The 20,708-nt window shown below is 38.3% G+C and overlaps 1 pseudogene; it reads right to left on the bottom strand.

The window, feature by feature from the left end:
- Positions 1-3,664: 3,664 nt before the first annotated feature.
- LOC138922986 (mitochondrial import inner membrane translocase subunit Tim17-A pseudogene) lies at positions 3,665-15,560 on the bottom strand (annotated as a pseudogene).
- Between the last annotated feature and the right edge of the window lie 5,148 nt (positions 15,561-20,708).

Consider the following 20,708-nt stretch of genomic DNA (forward strand, 5'->3'; position numbering starts at 1 on the left):
TGAAATGCACATTCTAAGCAGACACTAGCATATACAGAACACAAAATTCAGAGATGGGTCTTCAGGGACTGTTAGATCAGTCTGGCTGCCCTAACCACAAGAGAGAAAACTCAGAGTCAGAAAATTTTAGGAGTTGGGGAAACTTCAGACACAGAATATTAAATCTGGGCTCAACCTTGGTGAGTAAATCATTCTTTGTGTTTCTGTACCCTGTGTGGAGCGTGGGAGATAGCTCAAGGGGTTAAATACTTTATCTAAATCCTCTCTCCTGTAACAGGTACAAAGACTATTTTCCCTGGAAGAAAGTGCTGATCAAATTTAAGATTTCAGCAAATGGCCTACTTTGAGCTCTTTTTTTGTCCCATTTGCCTTTGTTCTTGGTGTAGTGCCCATAAGAGCTTCAACATTTTTATATGAATCAAATCATAGTCACAATTAAGTTTTCTGTAAATGTTTTTTTCCTTAAAAAAATTAAAATTGGAGCCCTGTAATGTAGTAAAACAATGTACGCAACCTAGATGTTAAGGTAAGCCTCTGATCCACGTATCAGAAGTGACTCAACTGGTTGAAAGCGACAGAGGAAGTGGAGATGGAGTTGGGTATATGGCCAGTTTGTACAGAGGTTAACGGCACAAGCTTTGTAGTGGAACAGACTTTGGTTTGAATTCTGGCTTAACTGCTTACTAGCTTCCACTAATGACCTTAAGCTAGTTATTTAACCTACCTGAGGTTCACTATCTTCATTTAAAAATGCTTAGCATGGGGGCCGGCCCAGTGGTGCAGCAGTTAAGTGTGCACGTTCCACTTTGGCGGCCTGGGGTTCACCGGTTTGAATTCTGGGTGTGGACATGGCACCAGTTGGCAAGCCATGCTGTGGCAGGCGTCCGACATATAAAATAGAGGAAGATGGGCATGGATGTTAGCTCAGGGCCAGTCTTCCTCAGCAAAAAGAGGAGGATTGGCAGATGTTAGCTCAGGGCTAGTCTTGCTGAAAAATTTAAAAAAATGCTTAGCATGAAATTATAATTACAAAAACAACAGCAGTTATTGTTGCTATTAATAAAAATGCATGTATTCTGAAGGCCTGGGCCCCAAAGACAAAAAGGAATATTTTTTCTTCTATAAAGTTCTATACATTACAACATTCCCTTGTAGATATGATCTGTTTCCTAAAGGAGAAGGAAATAACATCATCTGGGTTCCTAGGACATTATTTTTTCCTTCAGCTCATTTTATTTATTTATCCCAGTCACAATCTTTTTGTTAATTATTTTGTAACATTTTGGTATACTTCCTTGGCTTTCTCTTTAGTCCTTATTGAAACAAGTTTTCTCTTCATGCAATCATGAATAAACTTATTCTTATTTCTATTCAGTAATGTAAACACTGTCTTTTAAAACATTATGATAGGGGCTGGCCCCATGGCCGAGTGGTTAAGGTCATGTACTCTGCTTCAGCAGCCCAGGGTTTCGCTGGTTTGGATCCTGGGCGCGGACATGGCACCACTCATCAAGCCATGCTGAGGGGGCATCCCACATGCCACAACTAGAAGGACCCACAACTAAAAATATACAACTATGTACTGGGAGGCTTTGGGGAGAAAAAGGAAAAATAAAATCTTTAAAAAAAAACCCAAAACATGATACATTTTAGGATGAAAATGAATAAATAGCAAGAGACAAGAGAAGGTGGCCTGTGAATAAATAAATAAATGATGATGCAAAGTTAATGGAAACACTCAGGAGCCTCAGCTTATGATTCCTCATAATCTAAAAATCCAAAGGGCAAATACACACGTTTATTGATGATAAACTGCTATTTGTTAGACATGAACCCTTCCAGGGAGGAGGGGTATTATCATTTACTAAATGCACAGTTCAAGTTTTACTGGTACTAAGATAATACATGTGATGCCGTTAATTCCATCATAGAAATGTGACCCAAGTATGAGAATGTATCCTAAGAACAATTACATAGTAATAAAAATAATACTCTGGTTTTTTTTTTGGTAAAGATTGGCACCTGAGCTAACAAGTGTTGCCGATCTTCATTTTTTTTTCCTGCTTTTTTCTCCCCAAATCCCCCCAGCACATAGTTGTGTATTTCTAGTTGTAGGTCCTTCTAGGTGTGGCATGTGGGACGCCGCTTCAACGTGGCCTGACGAGTGGTGCCATGTCCGCGCCCAGAATCTGAACCAGTGAAACCCTGGGCCGCGGGAAGTGCAGCGCGCGAACTTAACCACTTGGCCACGGGGCTGACCCCAAATAATACTCTATTAAACATACTTGCTGCTGTATATATACAAAAAGTATTCCACTTCTAGGAGATTTATGCACATTGAAATGACTAATCATGACTCTCTACATGTGCAAAAGAATTAGGAACCATCTAAAACTTCCCTAAAAATACTCGAACTTGCCTGTTTAGGTCTCTAGTGATATAATCCTGCTTATATCTTTGATAAGCACAATTAATAGAATGCTGACTCTATTAGAAAGTAGCTCAACGCTCAAAGCTGCCCTGCACCCTCAATTTCCAAACTCCAACCACTTATCCACATGGATCCCATCATCATGAAATAAAGATTTTGGTGTACTTAGAGTTATTTTCCCATACATATTTAACAATCTAGTTTTTGTGTGTGTGTGCAAATAAAATTAGGTTCATATTATAGTTGTCGTACAGCCTGTGTTAATTTGTTAAAATTTATCATACAAAGAGTTTTAGAAAATATTTATGTACACTTTAAAGAACAATAAGATAATCACCGATTTACTCACCAACCAGGTTAAGAATGACGTCATTATCAGACTTTAGAAGCTGTCTCTGGGCCACTTCCTGATTGTATCCCCTCCCTTGGCCCCACAGATAATCACCATCGTTAATTTTGTGTTAATTATGCCCTTGTCTTTCTCTATTATGATACTATTTATACACGTACTCCTAAAAAATCAGTAGCTTGATTGTGCCTGATTTTGAATTTAATATAATGGAATATTGTACGCTTTCTTTTCTGACTTGCTTCATTCTTTAATGTGCTTTTGGGATTCATTCACAGTGATGCCTTAGCTGAAGTTCATTTTCAGCTGAAAAAGGTATATACTTTGTATATACTTGTATGAATATACCAGTTTAGCCATTCGTTTCCAGTTTCTAAAAATTACGTATAATGCTGCTATGAACAAATTTTTAACATGTCTCCTGGTGCATGTATAGAAGAGATCCTCTATTAAATATAGGGAAGTGGAAGTGTTGGATGGTAGGTATGTGCAGTCAGCTTTACAGACAACACAAACTGTGTCCTAAGTAGCGGTACCAATTTAGATTCTCAGCACCAGGGGGCGGGAGAGGAGTGTGCACTGCAGCCTAGCCAGTTTTTCTTTTTTAAATATCTGCTAATCTGGTAGATAAAGATGGTACTCTATTATAGTTTAAATTGGCACTTTCTTGATTAAGAGTGTGAGCCCCTTTTTCATATATTTATCGGCCATTTGAGTATCTGCTTTTATGTGAGACGTATATAATTAAAAGTTTTCTAGCAGCCACATTAAAAAAGTGAAAGGAAACAAATGAAATCAATTTTAGTTATGTATTTCAATTTAACTGAAAATATTTTGATTTCAACATGTTTTCAATATAAAAATTCTTAAGAAGATATTGTACGTTCTTTTTTTTTTGGTACTAAGTCTTTGAAATATGGTGTGTATTTTACATTTACAGTACATCTCAATTGAGACAAGCCACATTTCAAGTGCTCAAAGCCACAGTGGCTTGTGGCTATCCTACTGGGCAGCGCAATTTAGATACTAAGCCTTTGCCAGGTAGATTTACTGTAAATATCTTCTATCAGTGTGGGGCTTCTTTTTTAACTTCTTTATCTTTTCATGAATCAAAATTATGAAATTTAACTTGTCAAATATATTTATAATTTCCTTTATGGTCTGCATTTTCTTTAACTGGTTTAAAAAAACCCTTCACTTTCCTTGGGTCATAAAGATATACAACTATATTGTCTATTAAAACTTTTGCAGTTGGCAAATAACATGGTTATGTATGTAGAAAATCCAAAGGAATCAACAACAAAAAAAGTTACTAAAATAAATGAATTTAGCAAGGTTGCCTTTTTTGAGATCAGTATATGAAAATATATTGCATTTCTACATACTAAAACAAACCACCGGAAATTAAGAAAAATTCCATTAACAAATAGCAACAAAAATATAAAATATTTAGGAATAAATTTGACAGAAGATGTGCAAGATCTGTACACTAAAAACTACAAAACAGTGCAGAGAAATATTAGACTAACTAATGCAGAGATATACCGTGTTTATGGGTTTATTGCTAAAGATATCAATTTTTCCCAAATTGATCTGTAGAGTCAACACAAACCCAATCAAAATCCCAGTAGGCTTTTTGTAATTGACAAGCTAATTCTAAAATTCATAGGGAATTGTAAGGACCTAAATAGCCAAGACAACTTTGCCTCCGTCTTAGCATCCCATTGGGGGTTCGTGTACAGTCCTTAGAGATGACTGCTGCATGTACATCCCCTCAGAACCTTTCTGATGTGAAGCCAACCAAACTATCTTCTGCGTGGACTAGCTGGTCCTGACTTCTGGGATGGACTCTGCCGTGGGTGGAGGGGGCTGGGGCTGCTGCTTCTGGATATTCCTGACAGAAACCCAGTCTTGGCTCTGAACAATCCTCCAAAGGTTGTTCATTCACCTGCTCTGCCTCTTGGTAGGAATCCCTCTCATTAAATGTATCCCCCTTAGCCACAGGTGATCCCTTCCAAGACCCCCAGTGGATGCCTGAAACCGTGGATAGTACCGAACCCTATATATACTGTTTCTTCCTGTACATGCATACCTATGATAAAGTTTAATTTATAAATTAGGCACAGAAAGAGGTTAACAACAATAACTAATAATAAAATAGAACAATTATAACAATATACTGGTAATAGAAGTTACTGTAGATCTTAGCAACCTCAGCATATGATTCTTTTTCTTTCCTTATTAAGTTGAGAACTTTCACCTTTTCACTTAGAGGAAGCACTTTATGGCTTCTCTTTGGCATATCGGAATTGCCGGCATCGCCACTCTTGCGTTTTGGGACCATTATGAAGTAAAATAAGGGTTACTTGAACACAAGCACTGTGATACCACGACAGTTGTTCTGATAACCAAGACAACTACTAAGTGACTATCAGGCAGGTAGTGTACACAGAATGGATAGGCTAGACAAAGGGATGATTCATGTCCTGGACAGGATGGAGCAGGGTGGTGTGAGATTTTATCACGTTACTCAGAACAGCACACGCTTTAAAACTTATGAATTGTTTATTTCTAGAATTTTCCATTTAACATTTTTGGATCACAGTTGATTGCAGGTAACTGAAACCACGGAAACTGAAACCATTTTGGACCACAGTTGATCACAGGTAACTGAAACCATGGATGAGGGGGGGACTACTGTAATTTCTTAGGGTCATTCAGCTAAGCAGCAACATACTTTCAAAACAAATGATCTCAGAACATTATCTCAGAACAGAAGCAAAAAGAAACTTTAACCCTAAAATCGACCCCCATTCTAATAACTTTCCTTTTATCTCAATGGGCCCATTCAGGTTGGCAGGTATGGGACTCTTGTGTGCTTTGTTCAAGAGGAGGGACTGTGGAGAACCGTAAACACTTTCTGCTCTGAACTTACACCTACTCCCTTGTTCTCTGGTACTGAGAAACTAACCCACTCCCTCTAAATTCCTCCTTTGAGCCAACAACTCCTAGAAAAGGAGGTAATGGCCTGCAACAGCCAAACTGCAAGGAAAAAACTCATTTCTGCAAGATTGCAACACCTGTCTGACCAACACCCACCAACCTTGCAGCTGGCGCTTGGCCACTTTTGTCTCTTTCCCTCTGTAAAATCCTCTCTTCATTTTCAGAGAGAGACTTCCTTTGAGTATGCTCTCTGTTGCAACTACTTGAACAAAGTACCTTTTCTGTTGCATTGTGAGATTCAGAGAACTTTTGAGCAACTGACAGAATTTTACTCTCATTCTTGAAAGATATTTTCACTGGGTATAGAATTATAAATTGATGTGTATTTTCTCTCAGCATATTGAGGATATAATTCAATTCTCTTCTGGATTCTGTTGAGAAATAAGCTGTAGGTCTAATTGCTCTTGCCTTGAAGATGATTTCTTCTTCCACCCTTTTAAACTGCTTCTATGATTTTCTCCTTCTCTTTGTTGTTACGCAATTTCACACCAATGTGTTTAGGGTGGATATCGTCTTACTTATACTGCTTGGGACGCTTAGGGCTTCTTAAAGCTGTGGATTCAAATATTCTAGAATATTTTCAGTTATCAGATCTTCAAATACTGCCTCTTCCCCATTCCCTCTATTTTCTCCTTATAGAGCTCTGATTTGAAGTATATCAAACTTCTTATCCTAACCTCTCTTATATCCTGATCTCTCATATTCTTTGTCTTTGTGTTTCTTTAGACTTTGTTCAGGATAACATGCTCATATCTGTCCTCCAGTACATTAACTGTAAGTCAAATCTGCTGATAAATCTATAGAACTAAATTGTAAACTTAATTTATCATATATTTCTTTTCTAGAATTTGATAATTATTTAAAAAATCTGCTACTCCTTGCTTGTATTTTCAAAATCCTCTTTTATTTTTAAAATATATCAACCACGGTTATTCTATATTTGTCTAACAAACCCCACACCTGAAATCTCTGCAGGGCCATTACTGCTATCTTGTGTTTTATTGACTTGATTTTTGTTCATGGTGCCCTAGTACCTTTGTATTTTTTGTGATTTGGACTGTGAACTGCTCGTTTTCCTGGAATTTTAGACACCTGGGGGCTGCTGTAGAACTGGAACCACTTTAGAAAAAGTCTTCAGCTGGAGATTTCTACAGACACAGGTGGCATGAATTCAGGCTGAAGCCCATGTAAGGGCTGACTTCTGGTTTTAAATTCCTGGGGTAGGGCATTTCCCCTCTGTCCATGCAAGGGTTGTGAAAGGAAAGTTTCCTTGTTGTCCTTTTTTGCACTGGAACATTTTTTTCTTTAATAACAGCTTTACTGAAATATAATTCTCATGCCATAAAATTCATCATTTTAAAGTATATAATTCAGTGATTTTTAGTACATTCACAGAGTTGTGCAACCACTACCACTATCTAATTTTAGAACATTTTCATCACTCCAAAAAGAAACTCCATCCCCGTTAGCAGTCACTTCCCAGTCCTTCCTTCCCCTAGCCCCTGACAACCACTAATCCACTTTCTGCATCTATGGATTTGCTTATTACGGACACTTTATAGAAATGGAATCATATTGTATGTGGCCTTTTAAAAGTGGCTTCTTTCACTTAAGATAATATTTAAAGGTTATATATGGCCACTTTCATATTTCATTCACTCTCACAATTCAGGGTATAGCCCTTGACGTCCTAACTTTACCTGAGTGTGACCTTGTGATTAAGTTTTGGCCATTAGAATGTGAGCAGAAATAAGGTATTTCACTTCTAGGTCATTTTCTTAAAGGAAAGCTGCTTGCCTTCTTTTTCCTTTTTCCCCATTTCCATAGTCTGGCCCAAGGTCTTGGTGATGGTGAGTCGGCTGAAACTACGTAAAGAGTATAGTCTTCAAATTAACAGAGAAAGAGAGTGGAGACCTAGCTCCCTGATCATCTTCTGGTGCACAGCCACAGGGTTAGTACCTCTGAAATACTGAAATTTATTGAAATTAACTTCTCTGTTGAGGTTGGTCTTTCAGTTATAACAGTTTAGCCTGTGTGCTAATGTAATGAGAACACAGTGTCATTTATTTTGTCATTTGCCTACTGATTATTATTCCAATATTTTTAATAATACTATTGCTGCCATGAACATATATATCTTCGACTTCCTCTCCAATTATCTCCTTATAACACAATTCTAGAAGTAGGGTTGCTCATTACCTAAAATGTGTGGACATTATTAAGCCTCTTGACACATGTCTACAAATTTCCATTTAGAAAGATGTCTTGTTTTACTCTCAACATCAGTGCAGAAGAGTGCTTTGTTTGCTCACTTAAAAAAACTTAAAAGATAATAACCTAAAAAGTGCTATTTGGTAACCTGCCTAGGGTAAATAATAGTAAGTAATGAATAGTGAAAACTATTCATTTTATTATTTGTATAAGTTCTGATGCTAACAAAACAACAACACACATCTCTTCTAGTGACTTAAATAAGCATCCCTAAGCCTTTCAACTGGGAAACAATGGTTAAAATTGTATTATGTTTGCAATATAATTATCTTTAAATACATTGAAAATGCTAACATTTTCAGCATACACTGAACTTATTTTGGATTTCTGACTTGCATTTCCTGAGCTATATTTATAATGTTATTTTCCCATTTCAGCTCAATATTTTCTCATTTATATTGTGGTTCTGTAGCAGAAAATGTTTTTCTCTTTTCATAAGCAACAGCAATTGTGAAAAATATTGTATGTGGTGATTCGACACAAAACGAGGAGCTAATCCAATAACCCATCTCTTCTAAAGTAGCTAAATATTTCAGTGGGTTTCACAAAGATGATGAAGACAACCGCAACCCTAATTTTTGTTGTCTCATGTTGGTAGCTTTTATTCTGTAAGAATGATAAATACCATCAGATAATCTAATCATAGTCCAAGATACAAGTGTGCTTTAAAATAGAAGTTAATGAATACATGTTATAGGCCAGTTACAGTAAACACAGATATACACAAACACTGAAAACCAGTCATGAGTCAACCTACACATCCCATCCGTATGAATATAAAAGCTATCGTTTTCATTAAAATCTACCTCAAACATGATTTTTATTCAGAGCTGTGGGAGGCAGCCTGCAGGATGTCCCTCAGTGATCCCACCTCATGGTACTCATGCCCTTGTGTAGCTCCCACTGAATAACCTATGTAACTATTATTGTGGAATGATGGAGCATGACTTCTGAAGCTAGTTAATAAAAGATATTAGGACTTCTGCCTGCCTCTCCCACATCACTCGCTCTGGAAAACAGCTGCCATGTCATGAGGACACTCAAGCAGCTTAATAGGGAGCTCCACAGGAAGAGAAAATACAGCCTGACTGACAACCAGCATTGACTGGCCAGCTGCAGTCAAGCCTTCAAATGACAGCAATCTCTGAGTGACACTGAACCAGAACACCTCAGCTAAGTTGTTTCTGGATTCCTGATCCATAGAAACTGTATGGCACAATAAGTGTTTATTGTTTGAAGCTGCAAAGGTTTAGGGTTATTTGTTACATAACCTGAAGAAGAAACTGAAAACAAAAGGTGACACCTTGATAGTAAATTAAAATCTATATTCCCAAGCAACTTTTGATTCATCAAAAATTTATAACATCCCTATCATATATAAGAAGAGTCCTTTAACTTCTAACTGTAAAGCTGGTGCTTCTCTCCTGCGTAGACCCTCCAGCCTTCTGTGTTCAGCCTCCTAGCAAGGCACATACATACACCTCCCAGGACCCCCCACCCCAGGCTAGCGCGAAGGCAGAGGAGAGACTCACGAGATACATCAGCTCCATTCTGGGCTTTCCTGAGCTCTCAGTACATTTCCCATAACACCTCTGTATAACCATAAAAACCTCTCATACTCCTATAGCGCTAAATGAAGCTTAAAATACTTTATAAATGGTCCCCAAAATAAATCAGGGTAATGAAACAAAGGTACTGCCTGTCTTCAAATTATATGCAATCGCACCATCCCTACTCCCTATTCCCACCTCAGGAAAGGCACAACCACCTGGAGAATTGCAATGATGTTTTTAAATTTCAAAATTAACTTTAATTTCAAAATTCAAGAAAATTAACGTTCTTTAATTTTGAACATTAGCACCCCCACGGTATACTTTTATAGGGACTGATCCAGAGTCATCTCTAAAATTACAGTAAAAATAAGCTTCACTTCCACTGCCGCTGGCAGAGTAAACCAAACAAAGGAAACAAGTATGACAGCTCAAAAAAAATCTGAAGTTTAGCTAGCAGCTGGGTCAAAAAGATTGGAAAAATCAAGGCTACAAATTGGTCTGTACAACTAATAGCAATTCAAAAGGTGGAAAATGCATCTCAGTGAAATGCAGCAACTGAGTGATTTTAAAGTAAGGCCTATTATACAAAAACATGCTCAGAGACCAAGACAGATAATATCTTCACAGCACTCAAGTCTGACAACTGAGGCGGGTTGGTTGAATCATGAGTTCACATGACTCAGAAAGAAACTTGGTAGAACTTTCAGCTCATTGGTCCAGAGAGAATCAAATTTATAACAGCATAATTTGTAAACTGTCAGAATCCTTAGAGTATGAATTTGTTCCCAATCTGCAGTGGAGCAGCTGATACATACAAAATACATAATGAAGATTGATGCCCAGCTTTTTCTGTGGTTCCATGAAAAACAGATCCTTGCTGAGAAAACTTATATACAGTATTTATTGTAATATTTAGTTGGACCTATTCCAATCTTCTTAGGACATGACAAAAATCAGGGCAACTCTAAAACTGCCATTGAGCTTCCCTACCCAGGCATCCATCTTCAAATCCTTGGCATTTTTGCAGAAAGGTAGTTGGTACTGACATGCTTTGAATGAAATTTGTAAACAGAAGAAATATTCGTGGCTAAAATCTCTTCTGGGAATGGTATAAATTGGAATGCAAAGTATGCTGAGTAAGATTTCGCAGGGCTATTTCCAAGGGGGGCAGGCTTGGAAGAACTGGGGCTGCCGTGGGTAGCAGAGTCAGAAACAAACAGAGAAGCTCCCCCAGAGATGATGACAATCTACTTGAGAGGGCCAACTTGGTGGCCTAGCCTAATTTCCCCTGGCACAAAGATAAGATTCAAAATTGGTAATAGTCCATTTTAAGATTATTTAAAAGGCAGCTGAATAAAAAGATTACTAGAGCAGAAAAATTCACCAAAGTTACCAGTGCTGGGAGCAAGAGGATTTAATTGGGAGTCAGCTGACTTATTTTCTTGTCCCAGCTCAGCCATTAATTAATTGGTCTTGTAAGCTTTAGCAAATCATTTAAAATGTCTGGGATTTGGTTTCCTCATCTATATAATGAGAGGACAGGACAAGAATCTAGGACTTACTAGTTTGTACAAAATCAATATTGTGTTGAGGAAGATTCTCAGGCTGCTTGGAAACCCATTAGGAAAGGAGATGGTAATCAATTAGTAATGTCTGCCAGGACAAGGTGTGGTGGAAGAATGGCTGGAGATGTGCACAGCCATTAGACTCAATCATCTTTAAGGGCACTTACAACTAGAACATTCTATCATTTATTCATTGAACACAACTAGCCAGAAGACCCATTGATAGGTTATTTCAACAAAACTACACCTTTAGGAAATATAAAGAGCTGAGTAACAAACAGAAAGAAAATTCTTTATTGTTAAAGCCTGTTAATTCAAAGAGGTAACAATGACTGTATCAAAGTAATGGATGTTCAATTAAAAAAAGAAAAACAATTTAAAAAAATGGTAAGTACTAGGTTACACAGATAAAACTCCAAGATCATGATCAGAAGATGGCTTTGCATTTCACAGGCCTGAGGCAATATTAACTGTCACAGGTATAAGAGCTGTCATAGGTATAATAGCAAGTACTTCATTAAAGCCGCTATACTTGGCCAGTTACATCATTGTAAAATTCTAAACAGCTAGAGCAGCATTTTAAAACTGATGTAAGCTTTACATTGTAAATTTGAAAAGAAAATGCAATAAGAAATAGAGCGGGCAATGGACTGCCACATTTTTAATCAGTAGCATTGCCGCTGTTATTAATCTATTTCTCAAGTGCTACCACTTAACAAAAGCTTAGTTAAAAATGTAGATTAATCAAACAACAAATCAGAAATGATTTAAAGTAATTTTAGGCCAGAGAATTTACACATTCATAAAAAATACTTTAAAGTACTTTTTGATGAAGTTGTAAAAAATAGAAGTATAGGGAAACCACACGGAAATGAATTCAAATGCATTTCTTTATGAGACTTAGCACTAAGTTATCTGACCACAGTGGATGGCCTGTCCTTGGATCAAGGGTATGTGAAACCTAGTGGCAAGAGAATATGTTAATGATAAATATCAATATCACTGACTTTTTCAAGGTAATAAAACCTGCTTAAGTCCATATGATAGTTTGAGCTTTACTTGAACACTGAGAATAAAATAAAATTGGTATTCAAAAAAATAAGCAAAATCTGTCTTCATAAATTCTTGGAAACCTAGATTACGCTAATATATTTTTTCTAATAAACATCACCAAATATCATTTTGTAATAGAATGAACAAACTATAAACATTTAAGGTCTTTTTTTTCTTTTGGTCCCAGAATCCATCTTTAAGCATCTGAATGGGAAGAATATTTTTCTTACTTCCAAGCTAATCTTTTAAAACTCTGATTTTGGGTTTACTTTTAAATCTATTAAATACATATGTTGTTTGAGATTTTCTGGCTCTAGGGATAGTGTTAAGTTATTCTGACATATCTTTGGCCTTAAAATAGGTTGCTATTTGTAACACTGGAAATAATGGACTAAATTATTTACCCATTGAAACAAAATATTTTTTGAGCCAGGTACCATTCTAGGTGCTAGAGCAGTGAACAATACAGAAGTTTCTGTCCGCACAGTTTATATTCTAGCAGTTGAAGATAGCTAGTAAATAAGGAAGCAAATAAATAATTTCAGGTAGTGGTAGTTGACATGAAGAAAAAAATCCCAGAGTGATAAGACAGAGAAAAATTAAGTGGAATCAGGCATTTGACTAGCTAGTCAGGGAAAGGAGAGCCGGCTTCATGAGGATGTGACACGTATGACTGCACAGAACCCCACACTTAGAAGAGCTGACACATGGTTTAATGCTCTGCTGTCACTTCCTGAAACTTTTAATAAGAGGCCTTGCACGTTCCTTTTACACTGAGCCCTATGTAGCCAGGTCTTGCAGAGTACCATTGTTTTTTTTTTTAAACATTTTATTCAAGCACCCAGTAAACATCAAACCTCCAGTGCTCCCCCACCCTCTGTGAATTCTTCTCATGTAGACATGGGTCTACCGGAAGGAACTTGTGTCTGCTGACGGCTCCAATGGTGAAGAATGAAGACACAGTGGCCTCAAAGGTACAGAGAGTCTTGTATCTGACATCCTTAAAACCAAGACACAGGGTATTTTACTTCCAAAGTGAAGAGTGCATGTTCCGCCCTAGCTGTCAATCCAGAAAGTATGCACTACAGAAGGATCCATGTGGACTCGGCACAGTTCTTCTCATACACGAGCTCCCTTGACTGAGGGGGGAGTCTAACTACAAAAAGTGCCATTTTCAAAGCACTCATTTAAAGCATTATTATTATTATTTCAAAGCATTATTTAAAGTGTGTGAGGATGAAAAGCAGAACCCTGCAACTTATCTTAAAAGAAAGCGCAAGTTCCAGGAGTTTTTGTTGTCTGACTAACAGAACACGCAAATTCAGGCAGTGAGGTCCTCAAGGAATGACATGCATCTTTCCCTGTTGTCTGCCCTGTGGTCCTGTATCTCCTAAGCACTTATTATATTTCCTTTAAAGATATAAGACACTTACTTTGCTTACAAATGCAATCCAAGTGTGAATAAATAAATGTATTATCTCTTAACACCCCCCTTCCATGTTCCTTTAAATAGAAAAATGTGCTAAATGTCCCTTCATATCCTGTTGGGCGACAGCTGTCTCACCTATGGTTTTAAAAACAGACTGTAACTCGATCTTCTGAAATCCTTTCTTGAACTGCAGCTCATTCTGTTGAAGAAGTCCTGGGAAAGAAGTCCTATTGATATTGTTGGTAGTCTCCAAAAGGTGAGGACGGTAATTGGGCTGAAGGCAACTGGGAGGGGTTTTCAGCAAACTGAGGACCACTGGGAAATTGTGCAGAGGCAAATCTTGTCAACAAGATACCAGCTCCTTCAGTTAAAGCTAGGAGAATGCCACCCATCGTGGCTGACCCGACCATGGCCACTGGTCCATTTCTCCTGGCCAGGATGGCTCCTGTTAAGGCACCACTTGTGATGGAGTTCCAGGGGGTCTTCCTTCCCTCTGACCTGAACCATACTGGAGTCAATCATGGAAAGCTCCCCAAACTGCAAAGCTCCCTCCCAGCTGCGGAGCCCTGGTTTTAGCAGCTGTCAAACTCGTGTGCAGTCTGTGGTTTACTCCCACTGGAGAATTGCGAAAGCCTTTGATTGCTTGAAAGATACCGCCACCTATAGTACCTATCGTAAAGCCCCCCCCCTCCCCCCACAGTCATCCACAATTTGCCAGGGGCATGGCTCCCATGCATACTCCTCCATCTTGGCTCCGGCAGCCGAGAAGTAAGGTCTGAATGACAAAAAGGGGCTAGATCTATGCGACAACAGTGGAAGGACATTCTTTGAGAGGGAACAGCGATATTCTGTTGCTGCAAAACAGCAGGGTTTCTCAATCTTGACATATTTGAGAAACAGAAAGAAGACTAAGTGGATTGATGCATGGAAGTAAGAGAAATGCAGTGGTAGCAGATGAGGCCAGAGAAGTACTTAAGGACCAGTTCATATAGTCTTGTAGGAGACTGGATTTTTATGTACGCACAAGGATAGTGTACCTGATGATAAGGTGTATGAAAAGAAAAATCCACCCACTGGCAGAGAGACACGAGAAAACGTGTCTGTTTTGGCGTAAACTGAGGTTGAAACACTATATAGTATGTGCTTGTGTGTGTGTATGTCTTGTGAATATATATACACACATATCTATATACTATATATATTTAACTATCTTGAGCATTTATATCCATAGGCCAAATATCATATCCGATTGAGGTTTCTTAGCATACGATGAATAATCTAGGAATGTCCAATTAGAGGCACTAACACAAAAATATGTCCTAGGACAGTTAACCTAGTAGAAGGGCAACTCAACCAGAGTGGAGTTAACCAAGATCATTACATATGAAAAGAGGCCTCACTGTCGTTATCTTCCATGGGCCCCCTGGGATACTAGGAAGACAGAAATTTCTAAATTTATTTGTAATAACGTTTGGAAAAGAGGAGGAATGTACAGCCACCCCACGGGCCCCCACCTAAAGTACAGGGCACAGGGCAACCACTCTAGGTGCCCTTTTACGGGACCAGCCTGCAGGCTGGTGACAGTCCTGCAGTATCTAACAGAAGCAAATGCAAAAAAATCTCTGGAACGACAAGCTCTTAACTCAGGCTATACAGGGCTGCCACAGATAAAACTGTGCTGAAAATGAACTTACGTTACAATTACACAGAACACATAAGGAAACAGTCTACTGTGATCAATTGCCAGTAGATGATAACAGCAGACAACAACAAATAGAATCAGAGTTGCAAAAACTTTAGACTGTCAAACTATCACCTAGAAGCAAAAAATTAAGCATGATTCAATGATTTAAATGAGATATCTAAAATACGCAAAAATAAAACACTATAAAAATATTCAGATTTGAAAAAGAATCAAATATAACATCAAAAAAATATATATAGTCATAGAAAAAAACCCTTCATAGATGTACTAATCAGCAGATTAGACCTCGTGAAGAAACTTAGAGAACTGGAGGAAGGATCCGAGAAAATTCCCCGAACATGACACTAAGAAAGATGACGTAAGAGACAGGGAGGGCAGAGGTCAACAGGCCCGTCACTGGAATGCCAGAAAGACAGAAGCCGGAGAGCTTGAGGAGGGACAATATTAGAAGACACAGTGTCTGGGAGTTTTTCATAACTGATGAAAAACAACACTCTCCATATTTAGAAAGAACATTTATTCCTTAGCAGGATAAATAAAATTAAATTTGCATCAAGGGATGTCACTGTGAAACTACGGAATCCTAAAGAAAAGGACCAGAGCTTAAAGCATCCAAAGACAGCAGAGACCACTTCAAAAGGAAAGAACCCCCCTGGTGGCAGACCGTTCAGAAGACCCTGGAATAATACTTTGAAAGTACGGGGACAAAACAAGCGTCAGTCTAGATTTCTATGTCTAGGTTACCATGATTTAAGAGTGACAGAAAAATAAAGTAATTTTTCAGATAAAGCTTGGGAGACTCTACTACGAATACTCTTGCAGAAAAGCTTCTAAGGATACAGAATATGTATATTTCTTCTTACATATTCGTATATCTATGAACATGAGCTCAGAAAATAGAAAAAGATGAAACAAGAAATCATGAACAAAAAACTAGTGTGAATGTGCATAAATGTAAACAAGCTGTGACTTGAAGAGACAGCTGGTTAGAATGGTGGGAAAAAACACCATATATGCTCTTGAGAAGACACATAAACATATGGATGCAGACAGTTGCAATATTTATGAAGAAAAAAGATATAACAAATATTAACAAAAAGAAAACTGGTGAAACTACACAATAATAGGCATAATGGATTTTAAGGCAAAGATAGTTATTAAGGATTAAGGGTACTTAATAATAAAGGGTTCATTTCATCACAAAAATATAATAGTTCTAATCTTGTAAATGCCTGATTGAATATACTTCAAGCTATAGAAGGCAACACTGCAGGATGTCAAAGAAAAACTGACAACTTCATAATCATAATGATAGAGTTTAACATTCATTCTCAGAAACTGTTAGATTAATAATAATAATAATCTGTCAAAATCAATTTATTTACCAAACTAATGTAACGCTTATTAAATAGCTTTAGTATTCCCCGATTCCTCTGCTCTTAGCTTATTCTGCCACTTGTGGTAATGCAAGATAAAATAAAGGTGATACAGATTGGGTAATTAACTAATTTACCCAAGAAATATTTACTACAGGACCTCGAGGCTCCAGGCACTGTTCTAGTCTATGGTGTCACAGCACTAACAGAAAAGGTCACTGCTCTCCTGGAGCTTACATTCTAGATGGGCACACAGAAAACTAACAGATAACCATATAAAACGTTAAATGTGTATATTTAGACATTAAATGTCAACATAGTAATATAAATACTAAAAAGAAAATTAAAGCAGAGTGAGTAGTGCAGGAGTTGGGTGCATAGTTTGTTACCTTACAGGGCTCTCAACTAAGCACCCAATGCTCAGGAGATGAGGGAGCAGAGAAGCAAGAGGGTGCTCCCTGCAGGACTCTGAAGGGACAGCTGTCCAGGCAGGTAGGAAAGCCAAAGAGGGAAGCCTGCTCCACCTCTGCAAGAACAGCCAGAACTGAGGCTGCAGTGGAGGGAGCGAGGGAGACAGCGTTGGGAGGGCAGCTCAGAGAGGTGTGTGTCGGGGTGCTCAGAGGGTGCAGCACTTTCTAGGGTGCGGTTTTTATTCTAAGTGACGTGGGAAGCCATTGCAGAGTGAATGGAAGAGCAGTGTGATCTGGCTTCCAGTTTTAAAGGGTCACTGTGGCTGTTCTGTGAAGAACACGGTGGTGGGGAGGGTGCGGGGGCCAGGGCTGAAGCAGGGAGCCGGGCAGGAGGCTTCCGTAGTAATCCAGGGGCAAGACAACAGTGGCCAAGACCAGGGCGTAAGCAGGAGAAGGGACAGGAGGAGAGGGATTCTGGGTCTATCGTGAAGATGGATAAAGGATGAGTCTTTCCAGGCAGCAGCAGCCACCCATGTTATACTCTCTCAGATTCTTAATGCCTCGGATTTTCTTTTCAGCGTCTCCACTCCCATAGGCTATTGGGTCTGAAACAACTGTATTTAAAAACTGATCAACTGCAACATGCTTTTAAAATAAAAGCTTTGAAGAAGTTGTAAATACCGCTGAGAGCTCTCTTTGAAAATCCATTCCACATAAATAACCTGCTCATTAAAAGGCAAAGGGAGTGAAGGGCGTTGGGGGGTGGCACCTCCTCAGTAACTCAGGCACCGAGGAAACTGGATCTGAGCGGGCAAGTCAGAGGCAAGGTCTTAGACAAATGGCAGAGAAAGAGGAGTTTCCTGGCCCTTTCTCCACTGTTTGCTGAACGGAAAAAGGAAAGATAGCTGAATGGTTGTTTTGGAGACACAGGCAGACAGCAGAAAGCTGTGCACAGAATCTGCCTAGTTCCACAGGTAACTGGACAAACCAGCAAGAGACAATTAAAGTCTAGTGTGTTCATTAAACACTTGCCTCAGTAATAGCAGCTTTCCTGCAATTTTTACAGCCTTCTTTCTGATGCTGACTGCTGTATGAGAAAGCTTACAGTGACAAAATCTTAGCTACGGCAGAAGAGAGGATTTAAAAATCACAAAACCAATCAGTAGAAGAATGTATAATACAGTTTCACAAGGGCTCCTGAGAATGAGATTTCACGAACTAGAAATTAAGAAAAAGACTGCTGACAAATTTACATTTCAGAATTGACTCGTCTGATCTTGCCTGGAACCTCTGAAGCTGAAAAATTAGACCAAAAGCTCTCAGTCTGCTTGCAAAGGGAATGAAGAACCAAACCTTTGCCCAACAAATTGTAAGGCACTCTTAAGGTGAATATCTAACTGATGGGCGGTGCCCGAGGAATCGCCCTTTTCCACGACAAAATGGTGTTCTGTCCCTTTCTCCTAAATGCTACTGGATGCATTTTCCCCTGGACTCTAATTAGAAGCTACGCAGGATGCTGACTGCATTTATCATTACCTGCAAACTATAAAATGTCCATCAAAAGTCAGGTTCTCAGTTGTGAGCAAATCTAACCCAAGATAGACCTCGGTGCTACATAAGTGAAACTCCACTGTACTTGAAAAGATAGAACTTCCTCAAGCAAACGTCCTTATGGTTAAACAGACTCAGGAAAAAGATCTGAAAGTACTTCAGACAGTATACAAAGAGGTAATATTGCAAAATTTGCGAATTCTCTAAAGTGCTTAAATTTTGGGGGGAAACATAATTTAGTTGTTAGAAGTTTTGTCATGTAATGATGAAATCAAGCTATTTGAAAATAACTTTCTAGAAGTTAAAACTGCAAACAACCCAGATGGCCTTCAATGGGTGAACAGTTAAACAAACAATGGTACATCCAGTACCACGCAATACTAGTCAGCAGTAAAAAGGAACAAACTATTGTTACGTCACCATGAATCTCCAGGGAATTATGCTGAGAAAAAAGCCAATCCCCAAAGGTTACACACTGTACAATCCATTTATTAAACATTCTTGAAATGATGAAATGATTGAAATGGAAAAGATATTAGTGGCTGTCAGCGGTTGAGGACAGGGGTGGAGAGGTTTGGGGGGAGGGGAGCAGGAGGAAAGTGGGTGTGGTTATAACAGAGCAATACCAGGGATCCTTGTGGTGATGGCATTGTATCTTGACTGTGCTGGTGGATACGAACCTACACATGTGACAGCACACACACGTGTGATAGAACACAAACTGGGGAAGTCGCTAAATAAGATCGGTGGACTGCAACAATGTCAGTATCCAGGTTGTGCTACTGTGGTATAGTCACATGCAAGATGTTATCATTGAGGGAAACTGGGCAAAGAGTACATGGGATCTCTTTCTATTATTTCTTAAAACTATATGTAAATCTAGAATTATTTAAAAGTAAAAAGTTTAATTTGAAAAAAGTAAAGAGTGGCTGGAAGACTTGATAAACATATCAGTTTGACTACTGATTCACTGTCAAAGGTAAACTGATAAAGTTTTTCAGAATTTGGCTTTTAATAACAGTATCAGGAGAATCTTGCAGTGGCTAATGGTGTCACCAAATGCTGCTTACTAAATGTAGAATTATTCTGCCCTTTGAAAATAGCTAGAGAAATACAGTTTTGTATGTTAGGGCCACTCTTAGAAGCCAAGTAATCCAGGAATTCCATCGCCTATTGATGTATAACATACATAACATAAACTCATTTTAAGTGTGTAAATCAATGAGTTTTGAGAATGTATAGACCGGTGTAACCACCATCACCACAAAGAGGATACTGAGCATTTCCATAGCTCCACAAAGTTCCCTCATGTCCAGTCCTAGTGAATAACTTATCTGCCTTTGGTCACTAGAGACTAGTTTTGCTTTTCGAGAATTTCATATAAAGACAACTATATAGTACATATTGTTTTGTGTCTAGATTCTTCTGTCTAGCATAATGTTTTGAAATTCTACCAGGTTACTGGACATAGCAGTCATTCATTTTGATTATATCTGGGTGGTATTTAACTGTACAGATGTACCATAATCTGTTTATCCATTCACTTATTGAAGTAACACTTGGGGTAGTTTTCAGTTTTGTCAATTACGAATAAGGCTGATATGAACAAGAGCATATAAACCTTTGTTGGGCATGTTTTATTTCACTTGAGTGAATATGTAGTAGTTAAATTACTGGATTGCACAGAAAATTACGATAAACTTTATAAGAAACTTCCAAAATGATTTCCAAAGTGTTTGTACCAATTTACACTCCCACCAGCAGCATGCTTCACAACCTCACCAACACTTAGTATTGTCCATCTTTTCCTTTTAGCTATTCTGGTGGGTGTGCTGTGTTATCACACTGTTTTAATTTTGATGAACTCCAATATATCATCTTTATCTTTTCTTTTCTTGTTTGTGCTTTTTGAATCCTAACTAAAAATTATCTGCCTCCTCTGAAGTCACAAAGATTTCCTCCTATGTCTTCTTATACAAGTTTTATGATTTTAGCTTTTAAATTTAGGTCTA

Source organism: Equus caballus, unplaced genomic scaffold, assembly GCF_041296265.1.
Source record: "Equus caballus isolate H_3958 breed thoroughbred unplaced genomic scaffold, TB-T2T haplotype2-0000437, whole genome shotgun sequence".
NCBI lineage: Eukaryota > Metazoa > Chordata > Mammalia > Perissodactyla > Equidae > Equus > Equus caballus.